Below are 20542 nucleotides of genomic sequence, written 5' to 3' on the forward strand. Positions count from 1 at the left end.
GCTTCGCCGGCCCAATACGTCCGCCTAAGCTCGCCTACCTTCGCCGCCGCGGACCTTGAATACGTTCGCCTAAGTTATCAAATAAAGCTGTCAAAAAGCCGCGGGGCGATGAGCAGCGGACTGTGACAGTTATCACTCATCCGATCTCGCTGCCCTTCGGCTTTTTCCCAGCTTTATTGCTAGCCTGTCACTAAGCACTCACACTAAACTGCACTGTTCTACCCCCTATACCGGCGCCCCCGGAGCCCCCCGCAACTAAATAAAGTTACTAACCCCTAAACCGCCGCTCCTAGACCCTGCCGCAACTCTTATAAATGTATTAACCCCTAAACCGCCGCTCCCGGACACCGCTGCCACCTACATTATACCTAGTAACCCCTATCCTGCCCCCCCATACCGTCGCCCTCTATTATAAAATTATTAACCCCTATCCTGCTGATCCCGCACCTCTCCGCAACTAAATAAATAGTTTAACCCCTAAACCGCCGCTCCATGAACCCGCGGCAAACTATAATAAATTTATTAACCCCTATCCTGCCCCCCACTACGCCGCCGCCACTGTAATAAAATGATTAACCCCTAAACCTAAGTCTAACCCTAACCATAACGCCCCCCTAACTTAAATATTAATTAAATAAATCTAAATAAATTAACTCTTATTAACTAAATGAATCCTATTTAAAACTAAATACTTACCTTTAAAATAAACCCTAATATAGCTACAATATAAATAATAATTATATTGTAGCTATCTTAGGATTTATTTTTATTTTACAGGTACCTTTCAATTTATTTTAACCATGTACAATAACTATTAAATAGTTATTAACTATTTAATAGCTTACCTAGCTAAAATAAAGAGAAATGTACCTGTGAAATAAATCCTAACCTAAGTTACAATTACACCTAACACTACACTATACTTTAATAAATTATTCTATTTAAAAATAAATACTTACCTGTAAAATAAACCCTAAGATAGCTACAATGTAATTAATACTTATATTATAGCTATTTTTGGATTTATATTTATTTTACAGGTAACTTTGTATTTATTTTAGCTAGTTAGAATAGTTATTAAATAGTTATTAACTATTTAATAACTACCTAGCTAAAAGAAATACAAAATACCTGTAAAATAATTCCTAACTTAAGTTAGGAATTAAACCTAATACTACACTATCATTAAATTAACTAAATAAACTACCTACAAAGAACTACAATGAAATACAATTACATAAACTAACTAAAGTACAAAAAATAAAAAAAGCTAAGTTACAAAAAATAAAAATTACGTTACAAACATGTTAAAAATATTACAACAATTTTAAGCTACTTACACCTAATCTAAGCCCCCTAATAAAATAACAAACCCCCCCAAAATAAAAAAAAATCCCTACCCTATTCTAAATTACATAAATTTCAATGCTCTTTTACCTTACCAGCCCTTAAAAGGGCCATTTGTGGGGGCATGCCCCAAAAAGTTCAGCTCTTTTGCCTGTAAAATAAAAATACAACCCCCCCCCCCAACATTAAAACCCACCACCCACATACCCCTAATCTAACCCAAACCCCCCTTACAAAAACCTAACACTAATCCCCTGAAGATCATCCTACCTTGAGTCGTCTTCACTCAGCCGAGCCACCGATGGAACTGAAGAGGGCATCCGGAACGGAAGAAGTTAATCCTCCAAGCGGCGCTGAAGAAATCTTCCATCCGATGAAGTCATCATCCAGGCGGCGCTGAAGAAGTCTTCGATCCGGCCGATGTCATCTTCAAAGAGGCGCTGAAGAGGTCTTCTATCCGGGCGAAGTCATCTTCCAAGCCGGGTCTTGAATCTTCCTTCCGCCGACGCGGAACCACCTTCTTCACCGACGGACTACGACGAATGACGGCTCCTTTAAGGGACGTCATCCAAGATGGCGTCCCCTCAATTCCGATTGGCTGATAGGATTCTATCAGCCAATCGGAATTAAGGTAGGAAAATCTGATTGGCTGATGGAATCAGCCAATCAGATTCAAGTTCAATCCGATTGGCTGATCCAATCAGCCAATCAGATTGAGCTCGCATTCTATTGGCTGATCGGAACAGCCAATAGAATGCAAGCTCAATCTGATTGGCTGATTGGATCAGCCAATCGGATTGAACTTGAATCTGATTGGCTGATTCCATCAGCCAATCAGATTTTCCTACCTTAATTCCGATTGGCTGATAGAATCCTATCAGCCATCGGAATTGAGGGGACGCCATCTTGGATGACGTCCCTTAAAGGAGCCGTCATTCGTCGTTAGTCCCGTCGGTGAAGAAGGTGGTTCCGCGTCGGCGGAAGGAAGATTCAAGACCCGGCTTGGAAGATGACTTCGCCCGGATAGAAGACCTCTTCAGCGCCTCTTTGAAGATGACATCGGCCGGATCGAAGACTTCTTCAGCGCCGCCTGGATGATGACCTTCATCGGATGGAAGATTTCTTCAGCGCCGCTTGGAGGATTAACTTCTTCCGTTCCGGATGCCCTCTTCAGTTCCATCGGTGGCTCGGGCTGAGTGAAGACGACTCAAGGTAGGATGATCTTCAGGGGATTAGTGTTAGGTTTTTGTAAGGGGGGTTTGGGTTAGATTAGAGGGTATGTGGGTGGTGGGTTTTAATGTTGGGGGGGGGTTGTATTTTTATTTTACAGGCAAAAGAGCTGAACTTTTTGGGGCATGCCCCCACAAATGGCCCTTTTAAGGGCTGGTAAGGTAAAAGAGCATTGAAATTTATGTAATTTAGAATAGGGTAGGGATTTTTTTTTATTTTGGGGGGGTTTGTTATTTTTATTAGGGGGCTTAGATTAGGTGTAAGTAGCTTAAAATTGTTGTAATATTTTTAACATGTTTGTAACGTAATTTTTTATTTTTTGTAACTTAGCTTTTTTTATTTTTTGTACTTTAGTTAGTTTATGTAATTGTATTTCATTGTAGTTCTTTTGTAGGTAGTTTATTTAGTTAATTTAATGATAGTGTAGTATTAGGTTTAATTGTAACTTAAGTTAGGAATTATTTTACAGGTAATTTTGTATTTCTTTTAGCTAGGTAGTTATTAAATAGTTAATAACTATTTAATAACTATTCTAACTAGCTAAAATAAATACAAAGTTACCTGTAAAATAAATATAAATCCTAAGATAGCTATAATATAATTATTAATTACATTGTAGCTATCTTAGGGTTTATTTTACAGGTAAGTATTTATTTTTAAATAGGAATAATTTATTAAAGTATAGTGTAGTGTTAGGTGTAATTGTAACTTAGGTTAGGATTTATTTCACAGGTACATTTCTCTTTATTTTATCTAGGTAAGCTATTAAATAGTTAATAACTATTTAATAGTTATTGTACATGGTTAAAATAAATTGAAAGGTACCTGTAAAATAAAATAAATCCTAAGATAGCTAGAATATAATTATTATTTATATTGTAGCTATATTAGGGTTTAATTTTAAAGGTAAGTATTTAGTTTTAAATAGGATTCATTTAGTTAATAAGATGTTAATTTATTTAGATTTATTTAATTAATATTTAAGTTAGGGGGCGTTAGGGTTGGGTTAGGTTTAGGGGTTAATAATTTTATTACAGTGGCGGCGGCATAGTGGGGGGCAGGATAGGGGTTAATAAATTTATTATAGGTGGCGACGGTGTAGGGGGGGCAGATTAGGGGTTAATAAATGTATATAGGTGGCGACGGTGTAGGGGGGGCAGGATAGGGGTTAATACATTTAATATAGGTTGCGGCGGGTTCAGGGAGCGGCGGGTTAGGGGTTAATACATTTATTATAGTTGCGGTGGGCTCCGGGGAGCGGCGGTTTAGGGGTTAATATGTATAGAGTAGCTTGCGGTGGGCTCCAGGAGCGGCGGTTTAGGGGGGTAATAACTTTATTTAGTTGCGGCGGTGTAGGGGGGGTCAGATTAGGGGTGTTTAGACTCGGGGGTACATGTTAGGGTGTTAGGTGTAGACAGCTCCCATAGAATCAATGGGATGTCTGTCCAGCAGCGAACTTGTACTTTCGCTATGGTCAGACTCCCATTGATTCCTATGGGATCCGCCGCCTCCAGGGGTGGCGGATTGAAAACCAGGTACGCTGGGCCGTAAAAGTGCCGAGCGTACCTGCTAGTTTTTTGATAGCTAGCAAAAGTAGTGAGAATGTGCCGCACTTGTGTGCGGAAACATCTGGAGTGACGTAAGAATCGATCTGTGTCGGACTGAGTCCGGCGGATCGAAGCTTACGTCACAAAATTCTACTTTTGCCTGTCTCCGAGCCTTGATAACTAAGGCGTATCAGCCTCGCCACAAATACGCTGCGGAATACGCAGCGTATTTGAGGTTGACGGCTTGATAACTAGGCACCCTTTTTGTTTGTTTTTCTTCCTTAATCAGATCACTTTTGTCATTCAGTGCAAAATCCTCTATACATGTTCTGTGATATTTATAGCACCCCTGTTTGTTATTGTAATGCTTCAATTAGTAATGAAAATATCAAGCTATAACAAACTGTAGACTTACCAAACTAGACAACAAATACTTCAAACAGTATTTTTGGAAGAGGGACACAATTGGTGTTAATTAAAGGGGCATTAAATATGTTTATAATGTCATTAAAGACATTTATACAAATACATGCATCAGAAATTTATCAAAACATTATAAAAGAGTTGCATATAAAATATATGTTAAAGCATTGAAAACTATTATCTTCAAAGCAAAAAGTTGCTTTTAAGGCCAGTGGCACACTCCTTGAAAATCCTCAAGTGTTTTTATCTTATCTCCTTTGCTGTAACCAATCAGGGACAGATACAAATGAGTTGCTGAAAAAAATCAACCAATTACTATGCAGCATTTAGGGGGATCAGAGTTTTACATTTCACATGAATTACTCCAACCTCTCTGAGGGGCAGTGGAAAAACTACAATTTTAAGATTTAAATTTGAGAGAAAACTTACTAAGGGGTCAGTCACAGTCTTTCCGATATTTACTTCCAATATTGAGTTTTCAAATTCAGATAATTTTGTCAGCATGTTTCTCAATTTATCACAATCCCAAATGCCTTCTGCTGCTAAAAGGCCTCAGCGCAAACAGGTTTTCATCAGAAAGCCTCCCACGGACCCACAATACATGTTGTTTGTTAGCTAAAGGGACAGTCTGTTATTATTTAAAAAGATAAAGCCTTTAATACTCATTCCCCGGCTTTGCACAACCAACATTGTTATATTAATATACTTTATATAATTTAAACCTCTAAATTTCTGCCTGTTTCTAAGCAACCACAGACAGCCTCTTATCACATACTTTTTCATTAGCTTTTCACAAGAGACTGGTAATCCATGTGTGTCATATAGATAACATTGTGCTCTCTCCTGTGGAGTTGTGCAGGACACAGCACTAATTGGCTAAAATGCAAGTGAATTGATAATAAATACATAGTCATGTGATTATGGGGCTGTCAGAAGAGGCTTAGATACAAGGTAATCACAGAGGTAAAAAGTATATTAATATAAACCATGTTGGCTGTGCAAAAACTGGGGAATGGGTAATAAAGGGATTATCTATTCTTTTTGATCAATACAAATGTTGGAGTAAACTGTCCCTTTAAACGATTTTGCCAGTTCAAGAATTACATTTTATTTGTCTAGATTTATATTTTTGTACAGTGTATCATGTTAATTATAATTTAACATGTTCAAAATTATATTCTTGCATTCTGAAAACCCATTGTAATGTTTGTTAAACTATATTAATGGTATTTATAATATGGGTATGATGGGTATTCTGGCCATGTTCGATCAATTCTTTTTTTGTAACTGTTATACTTTTTTCCCAATCATTGATTGAGAAGAAAGTCTTTTCCAATTTTGAAAACATTTTCATCGTCGATCTAGATGAACAATGCAGGAATTATTTTATCCTAGAAGAAAAAACACTACTTATATATCACCTTCTGTAATGGCTTTTAACAGTTAACACACTGTAAATCATGAAAGCACAAAAGTTATGAGGTTTACTCCACTGAAATAATATACTTGCTAAAATCTTGCTAGACGCTTACACTCTCACTGTACTGAACAGGGTTTGCCTTTGCTAACCCCCCCCCCCCCCCCCCCCCCCCCCCCCCCCCCCCCCCGAAAAAATTGAAAACACTTTTAAACCCTTAACTGTGGATGACGACACAGGGCAATTGCCAGAGGAATCTAGGCATGCCAGTGATGTAACTAAGCATAGGCGTGTTGGCTTTACCAAGCTCCAGAAACACAGAAGTGCTGTGCTGCTACAGAGAGCTTAAAGGGACATAATACTCATATGCTAAATCACTTGAAAGTGATGCAGCATAAATGTAAAAAACTGACACGAAAATATCTCTATGTGAAAAGGGAAGATATTTTATCTTAAAATGTTTTCATTTCATCAGAGTATGTGAACAGATAGAGCTGCTGTGAAGCTGCAAGTTGAACCCCCCCCCCCCCCGCCCCCACACACACACACACAATAGCCAATCAGCAGTGATGATAGTTGTGAGATTTCACAGTAAACACCCTTAAACTGAATAGGAAAATAACATGACTGTGCCTGCACATGCTAGATGCACACTCCTTTGTAAGTCCTGAGAATAAAGTCTCTTTACAGTGGGGTGTGAATATAGTTAATTGAGGTAAATAAACTTCCTTATTTTTACATAGAGATGCCCAGGTGATATTCTCTAGTCAGCTTTTTACAACTATGCTGCATCACTTTTTAAGTGCTTCAACATTTGGATATCATGTCCCTTTAAGGTAGCTTGATGGGGCATATGAACTTTAAACCTCTCATGTCAACTCCCTTAAACCATAGAAACCCCCAAGTCTCACCTTTTGAAAGGCAATCGTCTGCACTTTCAGACGGTGTGTGTCTTGGGGATAAACATTTTAAGCACAATTTGTTTAAAAAAAATAATTAAAAAAGATACACATTTTTTTAATGAGTGGGTCTTTAGGCACCTTTAATAGGCCATCAAGAATGCCTAGAGACCCCTTAAGACTCCTCGTGTTAAAGCAGAGAAGCCCCTCTTTAAAATAAATAGTCTTTAATATTCAGGTGATGACTGTGGTAATAGTGATCACCTGGCATGAATAAATGTGCATTCATTTGAGTACGAGGCTCATGGGTTTTATACATATGCCCAAAGACCCTTATTTATATGAAGATAATACACTTCTTCTTTTGACTGTATAGTTTAGAAAACACACACACAAAAATGTTTGTAAACTTTTAATAAAAATATACATTTTTCACACTATTTGTTGAAGATTTCTCACATCATGATGCATATATAAAATAATTTTATAGTTTGGATCTTCTGTGTCTGCTAAAAAAAAAAAAGAAAAATAAATATATAATATTGGTGGGTTACTCTTTGAAAAATTACCTACAATTGGCGTTTAAAATGTGAGCGGCCATTATAAAAAAGTCACTATTTTTGAATTTCTCAATTTTTTTTATTTTTTTTTTTCATTTTTTATTGAGGTTGATTAAAGGAATAACAACAAACAAAAGTTCAGTAGTAAATACACAGTAGGTGCAAAAAAAGTTTCGTTTAATCTTTACATGCAAATAATAAGGCACCCTAGAACAGAGCACATAGCAAAAACCTAATTTTCTATTTTCTGTGGAGAATTGAAGGAAAAATAAACTCAACCATAATTAGTTATATGATATAAACTATTTTGAGGGATAAAGATTATGACCATATCAGACAATGTTAAATTACAAAATGAATTCTGAGGTTGACATCACCAATAAGTATCCCACTGGAGATAATTGTGAATAGCTGTGTTAGTTTGCCCTATACTATGCTTATAATTCTGAGTCACTGTATGCGTCCTGTACACAGACTCAGAATAACAAAAATGGATGTTCCCTCATTACTAAAAACATTATACTCTTTGATATAGCATTTACGAAAAAATTCCAAGGAGAAATAAATATTTACTCCTCCTGATGAAGCCAAGAATCACATAAGTGACCATAAGTTGCAATCTTGGGAAACCCATCTTTTCAATCCAGTTTATGAACTGCCTCCAATATCAATAATAGTAGGTAAGGGGGTCAATTACTTAAAGTGGCTTACTGCTGGGGTGGAGATATTTACAGATCAGTTGATAATATTCCTAGGATAGATTGGGGTAACAGTTAGGCCCAACATTAGACAGTTATAAGTATAAACAGTAATTATGAATAACTGTTGAAGAATTAGTGAGAAATGTATGGGGTTAAAGAACCACACCAAATAATTTAGACTACCCTATTAGAACTGCATTATACTTAGATATTATTATAACTGAAAATCTCAAAGTGTGGGTGGTCAGAATGCTTTAAAAACCCATTAGTGCAATAGGAAGTGCTGCTGATATCAAAAGCCAGATTTAGGGGTTCATATCTCATTCTAAATTATATTATAGGGACCTAAATACTGTTGATGGGTGGCAATAGTAATTAATCCCAGATAACAATATACCCCAATAACTTTCAGTAAGGTAAAAACAAAAAGAACAAGTCATAACAGAACTTTCCGGCAATAGTTATATAGCTCAAAGCCAGCAGACTTCAGACTTTCATATAGTAAATTAAGGAGTTGATTAGAAGTTAGGTGGGCCTGTACATAAAAGTATGCTAAAGTAAAGCAGTGTCACTGAACATCAGACTACATCTTCATGAGGAGAGACACTGATGGGCATAAAATGTTGTAGCAGCATAACGTTGAGGGGCATGATAGGAGAACAACCACATGACTTCAACCAGCACTTGCTGCAACATTAAGTGCTATTGTCTAAGGCTCTAAATTAACACAAAAGAGAAATAATCACCAAGCAGAGTCCTATATATTAGAGACCACAAAACATTCAACCAATCTCAACTTTCAGTGAAATGCACCAAGGTCTCAAAAACCCTCAGAACCACATCTGTTAGTAAAATATTATCAAGTTTCAGACTATTGGCAAGCTGAAGTCCTGCAATCTATTCCTGCACAGTGTTCACTGTATTGTTCCTTATGTATGGCTAGGACCCAGAATGTAAACATTTCAGCTGCAAATAAACATAAAAAGTTCTTAATTGCACTTATCTTAATTAATAATAGTGCAGCATGTTGGGGTATAGTGAGTTGGAAAGTTTGTAGATTGCATTAAGTTTGCATTAAGTTTGCATTAACGTATCCTCCTCAAGATTTTAACCGACACCAGTCATCTCGCTATCTCGGCTCATTACATTGGCAGAATGCTAAATGCAGTGCAGAGAGATCGCCACGGTTTCAGCATAGTTCACAGAGCCGGTTAGGTTGTTATACTGCTGAGCTTCTCCCTGGTCATCTCCTTTAAGCCCCCGGTACTCTAAAAATACCGGAGGTGACTTCATCTTGACACCAATGCCCTTCATTTTTATTTCCAGCACGTGCCCAGTATAGGTGGCAGGCTAGGTGTGGTATGGGGGCGAGTCTGATAGCCTCCAGGATCAAAAGGCCCGGCAAGAATAGAGTGTGTCTGTACAATCCATGGGCTGGTAAAAGGTTCCCTGAAATGCGACCCACACTGATGCCCTGTAGCTTGGTCTTGCTCTTTCCATAGGGAGGGTAATGATGTGCCAGCAAAGATTTTCACCCGCTGTGGCAAGAGGCGTTTGTAAAGGACCACGTCCCCATCGAGTGTTAAGAGTGTCATCCCTCTGGAGGTGGCAGACAGACAGGCTTCACATGATTGCGGGCCTGTCTCAACGATCTGAGTGGGTTTAGTCACCGTTTCTGAGCAGGGCCGTGGTAAGTCCACTATACCTAAAACATCAGCAGTCTCAGACAGAGGCTCAGCTCCAGAACATCCATAGCACTCGGCAGAAGTATGACAGGCCGGGTCTTCACACACTCCCTCCACAGAATTGGTTGTTTATGGGCACTCGATGAGTCCCCAGGAGCTGTACGATTACTCTTATGGGCTCCCCCAAACTGTTCAGCTGAAGCCTCTGATTCCCGCTCCCTATCACAGGGGTCACATGGAGGAGCGCGGCCTGCGAAAACACTGCACAATCAAACTCCTCAAGTTCAGCGAAGTGCACATTAAGCATCTCATAAATAGTGTCTGCTGATGCTTGTGTATCGGTATCCATGTCTGATTAAAGTTGTGTAGTATTAGTACTACTCGTAACCCAGTCCTCCCAGGGGGGGGGAATATACGTAAGCCCTGGCTCCAGAAACCGCCCGACACTTTATAAATGCAGCAGCCTTGAGGCCTAGCTGCAGATCTTAGACAGAGCGGTCAATCCAGGAAAGTTTCCCTCAGGACTGTCAATTTCTTGAGTCTTGTAGTATCCTCTGGCCCCCCATCCACAGGATTAAAAATTCTTATAGAGGAAAAACAATAAAAAATTGTATAAAACACTGTAGTGGAACCAGGAGCTCCACGGAAACACGTCCTGTCTCTGCAACTGTAGGCTCCGCCCCCCGAATTTCTCATTTTTTTAAAAAACTGGAGAAAGATCTGGAAACTAGGGTTGCCAATCTCGGCCATGTTTTTCCTGGACACTTATGAGTTACACATGCTGCAGGGTACTGCAGAGGGGAACATGAATTGCACCCTTGAACAGCACACCAAATAGTAATTTCTTGACAGCACTATTCATGTTCTACCCTGCATACTCTGCAGCATGTGTAACTCATAAGTGTCTAGGAAAACATGGCTGAGGTGGCAACCCTATCTGAAACGCCACTAAACAAGAAGAAATGCCAAACGATATTGTGGTAATGTTATTGCTTGAATAAAACACATTTAAAATGACATATTTACTGTAACAGTATCAATAAAATGTGATTATGATATAAAAGTTTTCTTGCTTTTTCTGCAGATAAATCCCACATATATGGCTATTAAATACATACTCATATGTAAATTTGAAGGCCTACTACTAACACAGAAATATACAATAGAAATAAAGAGAACTTTAATGAATCTATATTATATTTAAAGTACATACAAAATGGTGTTGTTTCAGTGTGCTGTGCGTAAAATAACTGATTAATTTCAAAAGTTGGAATATTCGCAAATCAGTTTTGAATTTTATCAATATCAGCTGTCCAAATTCAGTATGTTTAGAAAATAGTGCAGAAAATCTGTTTTAAAAGTATTGAGAAAATGAATTGTGACTGTCCTATATTAAGAATATGGCCTTTTTCCCCGCAAGCCAATAGTGACCAAGAAAACAGTTATTGTGACACTACTTTAAACTCGAAAAGTGCCTATCAGTGCCCCGAAAACAGGTTGTAAAGATATGATAGACTGTAATTTGACATCAAAATATTATAATAAAATTGTATTGTAATGTTTTAAACCTTTACTGTCCCTTTAAACAGGTAGCTTACTGTGACACATTATATAATGTTTGGTATCGAGAACCGGTCACTAAAGATGTTTAGTTTTAACTTATTCTATAAAATATAGTATAGAGACGTAAACAAAATGTATATAAAACTAAGACAATGCTAAAAAAAAATTGAATTTAAAGGGATAGTAAAGTCAAAATTAAACTTGTATGATTCAGATAAGAGCATGTAATATTTAAAACACTTTTAAATTCATTTCCTATTTTCAAATGTATTTTATTCTCTTGGTATTCTTTGTTGAAAAAGAATATGTACATATCCTACTCTACTGAGAGCAAGCTAAGTGATTGGTAGCTACACACATTTGTCTCGTCATTGACTGACTACATGTGTTCAGCTAGCGCCCAGTAATGCACTGCTGCCCATCCAGCAAAGGATTACCAAGAAAATGAAGCATATTTGATAATAGAAGTACATTTTTCGAGTTGTTTAAAATTGTATTTGAATCATGATATAAACAGTTTGGTTTCATGTCCCTTTAAATCAAATATATTGTTTCTAGGGATCGTACCATAACTTACTGAGCCACTAGAAAAAGCTATTCATTGCTTGGAATTTAGTTCTTTTTAGAGAACTCACAGAAGAAATACGAAAAGCAGTCCCCCTTTTTATAGTTTATGCCCCACAATATTTACAGGGTTACAGTATTTTTTTTGGCCCCTGCATAGATAAAAACATAAATAAAAACTATAAAGAACAGTGGTATTGCATGATTTTCAAGTATGTGCTCACAAAGATTTTCACAGAAGATATGTGACGAACTCCGGATACCTTGACTGGGTATCTCCACCAAACGATCCTTCTTTACCCTGGAACCTGTAGCTGTATAGCGGGAAAAGTGATTAGAGCAAGTAGCCCACCCTAATAACCAGACAAGACCAGTATTAAGATGAAACACAAACAGGGTTTATTGGGACAAAACACACAGCTTATATACACTATTTCCCCTTCTGATAAGAGCCTTATCTGATCAAGAGATCACCGCCCCTGCTGACAGGAGTTATAGTCCACATAGAGATCCCACAATAGCAAGGTTGTAGTTTTGGGTGATCCTGAAGTAGTGGTGGCTATTCTCAGGTAACCATTGGAGAGCTTCGGGCCCGCCCCTAGATGTCCCAGTCCAAAAAGCAACATGACCCGTCACTGGGGGGCCGGAAGTGGCAGTTGGGCAAAATTATACTCCAGACTAGCATGAGGTAGAGAGATGTCCAAACCCCAGGTTTCAGAGTGAGCTCCCTCTTAGCAATCATCCCAACCCATGCCCATCAAAGGTATAACAAGTCCCCAGAAGAGCGGAGCTCTGGGGCAAGGGCTTCTGGAGTGACCAATGTCAAGTTCAGCAGGGATCCCCTAGCAATCCCTGCCGGCAAGTATTTCCATAAGATTCCGGCTGGGGACTCGGCATGGGCAGGAAGGGGCCAGTGGTGGTAGTGATCAGCTCTTTCAGGGCAAAGTTCAATCATGGTAACACACAAAAGAGGAAACTGTAGGAAACACAACAGTCCAAATAGGAGAGGGGGTGGCCTTGCAGCCTGGTATCTGTGACAGTGCTCCCCCCCTCATAGAGGCTACTCGAATTCAGTTTGCCAGGAGAGGCCATCTGCATTGCCATTACTCTTTCTTGGCCGATACTGAATGGTGAAGTTAAATGGCTGCAATGCTAAGCCTCACCGGAACAGGCATCCATTGTCCCGGAAACCCTATTAAGCCATACCAGGGGGTTGTGGTCTGTGAGCACTGTAAAGGACCTCCCGTACAAGTATGGTTGCAATTTCTTGAGAGCCCACACCAGTGTTCAAACACTCTTTCTCCACTGCCGCGTAGCCTACTTCCCTAGGCAGTAGTTTTCGGCTGATGTAGGCTACGGGGTGCTCAAAGCCCTCCTCATCCACCTGGCTCAGCACGGCTCCCAACCTGAACATGGAGGCATCTGTATAGACACAAAAGCATTTGGATGGGTTAGGAGTGGCCAGGATAGGGGCAGACACTAATGCTGTTTTCAGTTGCTGGAAGGCAGCCTTGCGCTCGGAGGACCATAGGACTTGCCGGGGTAAACGTTTTCTGGTCAGGTGGTCAGGGGTTTGACCAGGGTGCTATAGTTGGGGACAAACTTGTGGTAGTACCCTGCTGTACCAAGGAAGGCTAAGATTTGGGTCTTGGTTTTGGGGGTCCGCCAGGTAACGACTGCTTCAATCTTGACTGGCGCCGGCTTATATACACATTTGCAATCTTATAAGAGCTTTATTTAATCAAGAGATCACCGCCCCTCCAGGTTGGCTGGTGCCTCCATAGGAGCCATAGTCAAATAGAGATCCCACAATAGCTAGGTCAGGAGATCCAGAGGGAGTGGAAGTTATTTTCCTGGTACCATTGGAGAGCTCTGGGCCTGTAGATGTCCCCGTCAAAAAAGCAACATGATCTATTGCTGGGGGCCAGAGCGGCAGTCGGGCAAAGTGTACTCGGGACTATCATGAGGTAGCGAGGTGTCCAGACCCCAGTTTCCCGAGTAAGCTCCCTCTTAGCAATCACCCCACCCCATGCCCATCAAAGGTATGACAAGACCCCAAAAGAGCGGAGCTCTGGGGCAAAGGGCTTCTGGAGCGACAATGTTAAAGTTTCAGCGGGGATCTCTAGCGATCCCAGCTGGGGAATAGTTCCATAAGATTCCAGCTGGAAGCAAGGCAGGGAAGGGGGCAGTGGGGTTGTTATCGGCTCTTTCAGGGCAAAGTTCAATCATGGTAACACACAAAAGGGGAGCTGGTGGAAAACACAACAGTCCAAATAGGAGAGGGGGTGGCCTTGGTAGCCTGGTATCCGTGACAAGATAGATCTGTACAATACTGATGATAACCGCTTTATACATTTGAAAGCATGTTTGTACTTAATCAGTAATGGGTTATAATACTAGTGGAGTGCAATTAGTAGTGCAGGGTGTGCTATCTTTTGAGCTACCTAACGCAAAGCATAATGCACAATTTGGTACTACAAGTATTTGAAAGCAGACAAAATTTTTAGCATGCCCTATATTTTTAATGGATAGCACAAGAAGTGCTATTAGCTCTCTTATTGCACTCATTTTACAAATGGTGTGTTAAGTATTGCACACAAGTACAATCCAAAATACCACTATAAATATAGTGATTTTATAATTATTATTATTATTATAATTATTACTTTTAATAGCACAGCACAGAGCTACATGAAGAATTCCATTACTTGTGCATCAAAGGCTTAGAAGACCCTTGGCTTAGAACGCCCCCCTAGACTAGTTAAATACTAACTTGTGACTTAGTAATATGAGAACAGAAGAAGAAGAAGAGCTATTTATTGCCACTTGAGCAATGCTAACACATAATAGCACAAATATTTTTGCGCTCTACTTGTAACCTCGGCCAATTTTATTTTAGGACATGTTTGCAATTAATAATTTCCTATCAGTTTGTTTAATTTTATAGTTTAAAACTTCTTAAACTGATAGTAAATCCTAGCGTTTCTGAAAAACTAGGATTTACCAGTGCAACAAATAAAGGGGACTTTCAGTCATGAAGTATAAAATAGTTCATGCTCAAAGTTCCTTTATTTTTCAGTAGCATTTACCGCCCACAGCAGAACGCCCTCCACCTCTTAGCCAACAGCTGTGCGGACCAGCTGGCATTATGCCGGATAGCTAGCACGCTATTGGCTAAAAATCACCTCAGTGATTATTATTCTGCGTGGGCTGCCTGAGGCACTTAGCACGGCAAACGCTTGAGACAAACAAAGGAATTTTCAGCAGGAAGTATTTTATACTTTGTGACTGAAAGTCCCCTTTATTTGTTGCATTGATAAATCCTAGCGTTTCACAAACGCTAGGATTTTCTATCATTTTTATTGCAAATTATAAATGAGCATAATATTTCATTTATGTACAGGTTTAATAGTTTTAAAGTGTGATTTCATATTATTTTCTTTATCTTATTAAGCATGAAAAAAGAGATGGTAAACATGTCGCCCAACCATCTGCAGATTATAAGGTTGTCACAGTTTGAGAGCTGTCTCTCCTGTAGCTTGACCCCACATTTTCCCACTATTCGTTCCTTGATCAATAAATACACAACACCTGGTTGGGAGAGAAAAGGCCGCAGCTTATTTATTAAACAAACCAATAAATTAACATCTTTAATTTAACTTTTCAACAATATTTACAATCCACCTCAGTGCTTGCTTTTATTTTCTCCTAATCCCCCACCCCTTCCAGGGCTGGGCGTTCCTCACATTCCTTTGCTTACCCCAACATAACTACCACCATGCTCCATTAGGCGTAAGCCTCAACAGAAACTAGCAAGCACTTCCGCCTGCGCTGCGACATCACCTAGCTCACCATATAGGGAGGGAGGGCGGGACACCTCCTACCGTGCTGTTCAGAAGGACACCTGTGACCTCACTTCCAGTGCTGGGACTTATCAAAGTTCCCCAACCCCACCCACATGGAATAATCCACTCCTGGGGGGGGAAGTGGGGTCACAGGTGCCCTCCTTCCATGTTGTCATCCGGGCCTTTACTTGACCCCACATTTTCCCACTATTCGTTCCTTGATCAATAAATACACAACACCTGGTTGGGAGAGAAAAGGCTGCAGCTTATTTATTAAACAAACCAATAAATTAACATCTTTATTTAACTTTTTAACAATATTTACAATCCACCTCAGTGCTTGCTTTTATTTTCTCCTAAGCCCCACCCCTTCCAGGGCTGGGCGTTCCTCACATTCCTTTGCTTACCCCAACATAACTACCACCATGCTCCATTAGGCGTAAGCCTCAACAGAAACTAGCAAGCACTTCCGCCACAACTCGTCCCTAGCGAGTACCGCCAACAAAGCTAAGGCCCTTTTCTATCCCCTCCCGAAGATTAAAATTAAATAAATGTAGTCCGACTTCGTTGAGATGCACTCGTCCCTTCAAGTAAAAACCATTTCCCCGATTCCCCTTCAACTCTACATGGCGTAAGCCAACACCCCCAGCCCCTTTACATACCCCAGATACGGTTCTATTGACCTTTCGTCTGGAAGCCTCCAGTTTGTTTGCATCCACGCGATCTCCATTACTACTCTACTCTCAATCTCGGACCATACTAGGACCATACCCGGAAACAGCTGACACAATCTATCAAAACTTCTTTTTATGTCCTCAATTAATGCCTTCTGTGGCATACATCCCAATCGTTTCCACCTGAGTGCACCACCAATACCTTCGGGGGGGAAGAAAAGCCTGGCATGTTCCACCACCGTGCCTACTACTTGTGACCATTTCATGCCCCTGATCCCAAACACATCTGATGATAAGCCGGGTCCCTTCCAAAGCCCAACTGGGTCCCCATCCGGCTTCACTGCTGCTGCCTTCCTCGCCCAGTATATGTAGGAATGTCCTACAATCCAACACTTCCCGGCTCTGTCAATAAATTAAAAACGTTATCAGTTCCCCCCGATTCGGGGCACCAAACCCGGTCTCACATACCCCCGGAATCGCTCTGATCTCCATCTCCCGATCCTCCTATTCACTGAAGCCTCTAACCCCCAAATTGGCCGCCTCCATCGCCCGCGCCTATCCTGAAAGAATGAGAACCAAACTCCAGGCCCACAATTCCCATTAATCCCAACACCTTCCGCAGTACTGCCACAAACTGAAAACGCGACAATGGCATTCCGTTCGCATGAACCAACATCGGGCCCTGCCCCAGAACGGCCATCTGAAGATATTCCCTCACGGCCCTTACGGACAACATTCCCCGCCGATTGCCCGCAGCACCACTACCGATCCTCTACCCTCTTGGTCCGTTTTAGACCTCTGAACCCATAACTCGACCACCCCTTCTGTCACCACAACATCCTGCCTACTCATTCCGCTCACATCCCACCTGTTTTTTTCCCACCAGCTCCGACACCCTGAATGCTCCAAAGAAAGCCAGGACGAAAGCGGCCCTGAAACAACAGTTCTTCATACTTTGATAAACAAACCCTATTTAGCTCCGCCACCAAACCCCTGCAGAATCCGCAAAAGTAACTGGCCTCCCGACCATCCGACCGGAATCGCTTCTTACACATCCCTCTGACTGCCATCCGAGTCACAAAATTTTTTGTAAGGTCCTCCCTACCCAGCAAACGAAAAAGGAATGCCATTGCTGCCATCCTCTTTCGCACTTCAGAGGGCAATAGCCCTTCCCTCTCCCACGAACCTACCCAGCTCATCCACAACAAGAAAATTACTCCTCCTGCATTCCTGATACTGCTCCTCCTGTAGCACCGCTCCCACAATTTCCACATCGGCCGTAAGCCCTCCATGTGTTAGGAGCCAAAGCCCTTTTGATTAATCTCAACATTCCTGGCAACCCCAGGTACCACAGATCCTCGGGACATGCTACTCCATCCCGTTCCGCTCCCGGGGCCACTTCTCGGAACCTGTCCCACTGAAATCGTGACAAAGCGTCAGCAATAACGTTAAATCGACCCGGGACATGCACTGCTCTGAAAGATATGTTGCATCTCAGGCACTCCAATACAAACACCCTTAGGAGCCGTATCACCGCCGGCGAATTCGCCGTTAAAACGGTTGATTGCCCATACCACTCCCTGATTGTCAGAATGGAAACAAACCCTTTTGTTGCCCAGCTGCTCCGGCCAAATCTTTAATGCCACAACCAACGGGAATAATTCCAAGAAAGTCAGGTTCTTAGTCAAACCCCACTCGGTCCACACTTCGGGCCATCTACCCGCACACCACTGGCCGTTCAAATAGGCCCCAAAACCGTGGGCTCCTGCAGCATCTGTAAATAAACACAACTGGTCGCCTGACCAGCCTATTTTCCTGCATGATCACTTGCCCATTGAAATCCTCCAAGAAGGTCCGCCAGACCTTCAAGTCCTCTTTGACCTCCACCGACAACCTGACATGGTGTCTTGGGTCAGAAACTCCAGTTGTCAGCAATGACATACGTCTGCAGAATATTCGGCCAATGGGAATTATCCTGCATGCAAAGTTCAGCTTTCCCAACAACGATTGTATATCCCTGAGGGTAGCTTTCTTTCTCGCCAGCATCCTGCCAATCACCGATTTGAGGTCAGCTACCTTGTCCTCTGGTAACCTGCACTCCATCTTAATGGAATCTAATTGGATTCCCAAAAAACTCAATGACGTTGTGGGGCCCTCGGATTTATCAGCGGCCACCGGGATACCAAATTCCTCGGTCACCTGCCCGAAAGCCCGGACCAGACGGTCACATATCGCCGAGCCAGCCGGCCCAACAAACAGGAAATCGTCCAGATAATGTACCATAGACGAAATCCCCGCCGTCTGTTTCACCACCCACTCAACAAAGGAACTGAACCGCTCAAAATAGGAACATGAAATTGAACATCCCATCGGGAGGCACAAATCAACGAAAAAAGATCCATCCATTTTTGCATCCCAAAAGATGGTGACACCTTGGATGGACCGGGAGCAAGCGAAAAGCCGATTCAACATCAGCTTTTGCCATTAAAGCCCCCAAGGCCCCGCCGTTCTCACTAAGCCCACAGCCTTGTCGAATGATGCATATTTCACCGCCACCAATTCCGGATCGATGCCGTCATTGACCGACAATCCTTTAGGGTAAGACAGGTGGTGGATCATGCGATATTGACCCGGGGCCTTCTTGGGGACAACCCCCAGTGGTGATACCCTGAGGTTCATGAATGGGGGTTCCACAAACGGACCCGCCATTCTACCCAATCGAACCTCCTTTTCAATTTTCTCTCTTAGGACCCCCGGGTATTCCCTGGCTGACTTCAAATTCCCTGGAATACCCTCCATTCGCTCATCTTTATACGGAATCATAAAACCCGAGCTAAAACCCGTAAGTAGCAGCTCAGCATCCTCAGCGCGTCCGCGCTTACTGGCGTAAGCCTCTAACCATGGGGCCATCTTTTCGACCCTCACTGGCGTCCGTGCCCGTCGAACCCACGTCTCCTGACGGGTCGCTTGTTTCCCTTTCTTGAAGCATTTCGCGAAGGGGTGTACACCCCCACACCCAGAACACTCGTGCTTGTATTTGCATGAGGCCCCGAACTTACACTGCCCATCGTTGAACTGGAAGCATACCCCTTTTCTAAGGGCTGATCCAGTCCCCCCGGAGCTTCCGCTGCCCGACGTTTGTCCATAACCCCGAAAGGAATGACTACCCCTTAAGGGAGTCATAATCTCTAGCCAAATGCTCATATCTCTGTCGTCCCACCGCATCTCTGGCCGCACCGCCAACCTTTGCCTAAAGCCCTCGTCGTACTGCCACCACGCCATTCCCCCGTATGTCCTATACGCGCTAGAAATCTCGTCGTAATAACAGAACAACGAAGACCCTTGATCCGGGAACTTCTCGCATGTGACACTAGCCAAGATGCCGAATGCACGCGACCAATTACTAAAAGTCTTTGGTAATTTGCGCCAACGTTTTTTGCGCTCCTCCTCCTCCTTTTTCCCTGTTTCCTTCTCATCCTCCTTTACCTCCAGAACGTGCTCCAAAGGTAACAGTGAGAAAATCTCTATATATTCCCGTTTCCCAATCTTGTCCCTCAAATCACTGGTTAAGTGAATCCCCAAAGGGCCAATTGAACAGAGACATGGTCTCCGCATAGCCCCTTCCGGTACCCGGACCACCTCTCCTACACTGCTCGCTGTACTTCCCGTGCTTGCCGCCGGTACCGGCGACCCCGCAACAGCTGGGGTAACTCCTGGCGTTGCCCACGCCGCCGCAACCGAGGTACTCCCACCCAAAGAAGCAATTAAAGAAGCAATTAAAGCTTTTAGACCTGACACCAGCGTTTCCCTCTCACCAGACGCAGCCCCATTCACACTCGGTGCCCCACCAGCCATCTCACCTGCTGGCTGCTGCACCGTTCCTGCGCGTTCCACTCGTACTGGTCTTGCTTCTGTATGTTCCTCCCGTACCGATCTAGCTTCTGCGCGCTCCTCTCGAACTGGCCTTGCCTCGTCCCTGCGGCCTCGGCCACTGTTATCTTCCTCCCTTCCTCTGCTCACGTCCAGTCTCCTCCGAACCGTTTCTCTCCTGGCAGGGGATCTCCCCCTGCCGTATCTGCCCCGGTCC

The sequence above is a fragment of the Bombina bombina genome, chromosome 3 (assembly GCF_027579735.1).
Source record: "Bombina bombina isolate aBomBom1 chromosome 3, aBomBom1.pri, whole genome shotgun sequence".
NCBI classification, from domain to species: domain Eukaryota; kingdom Metazoa; phylum Chordata; class Amphibia; order Anura; family Bombinatoridae; genus Bombina; species Bombina bombina.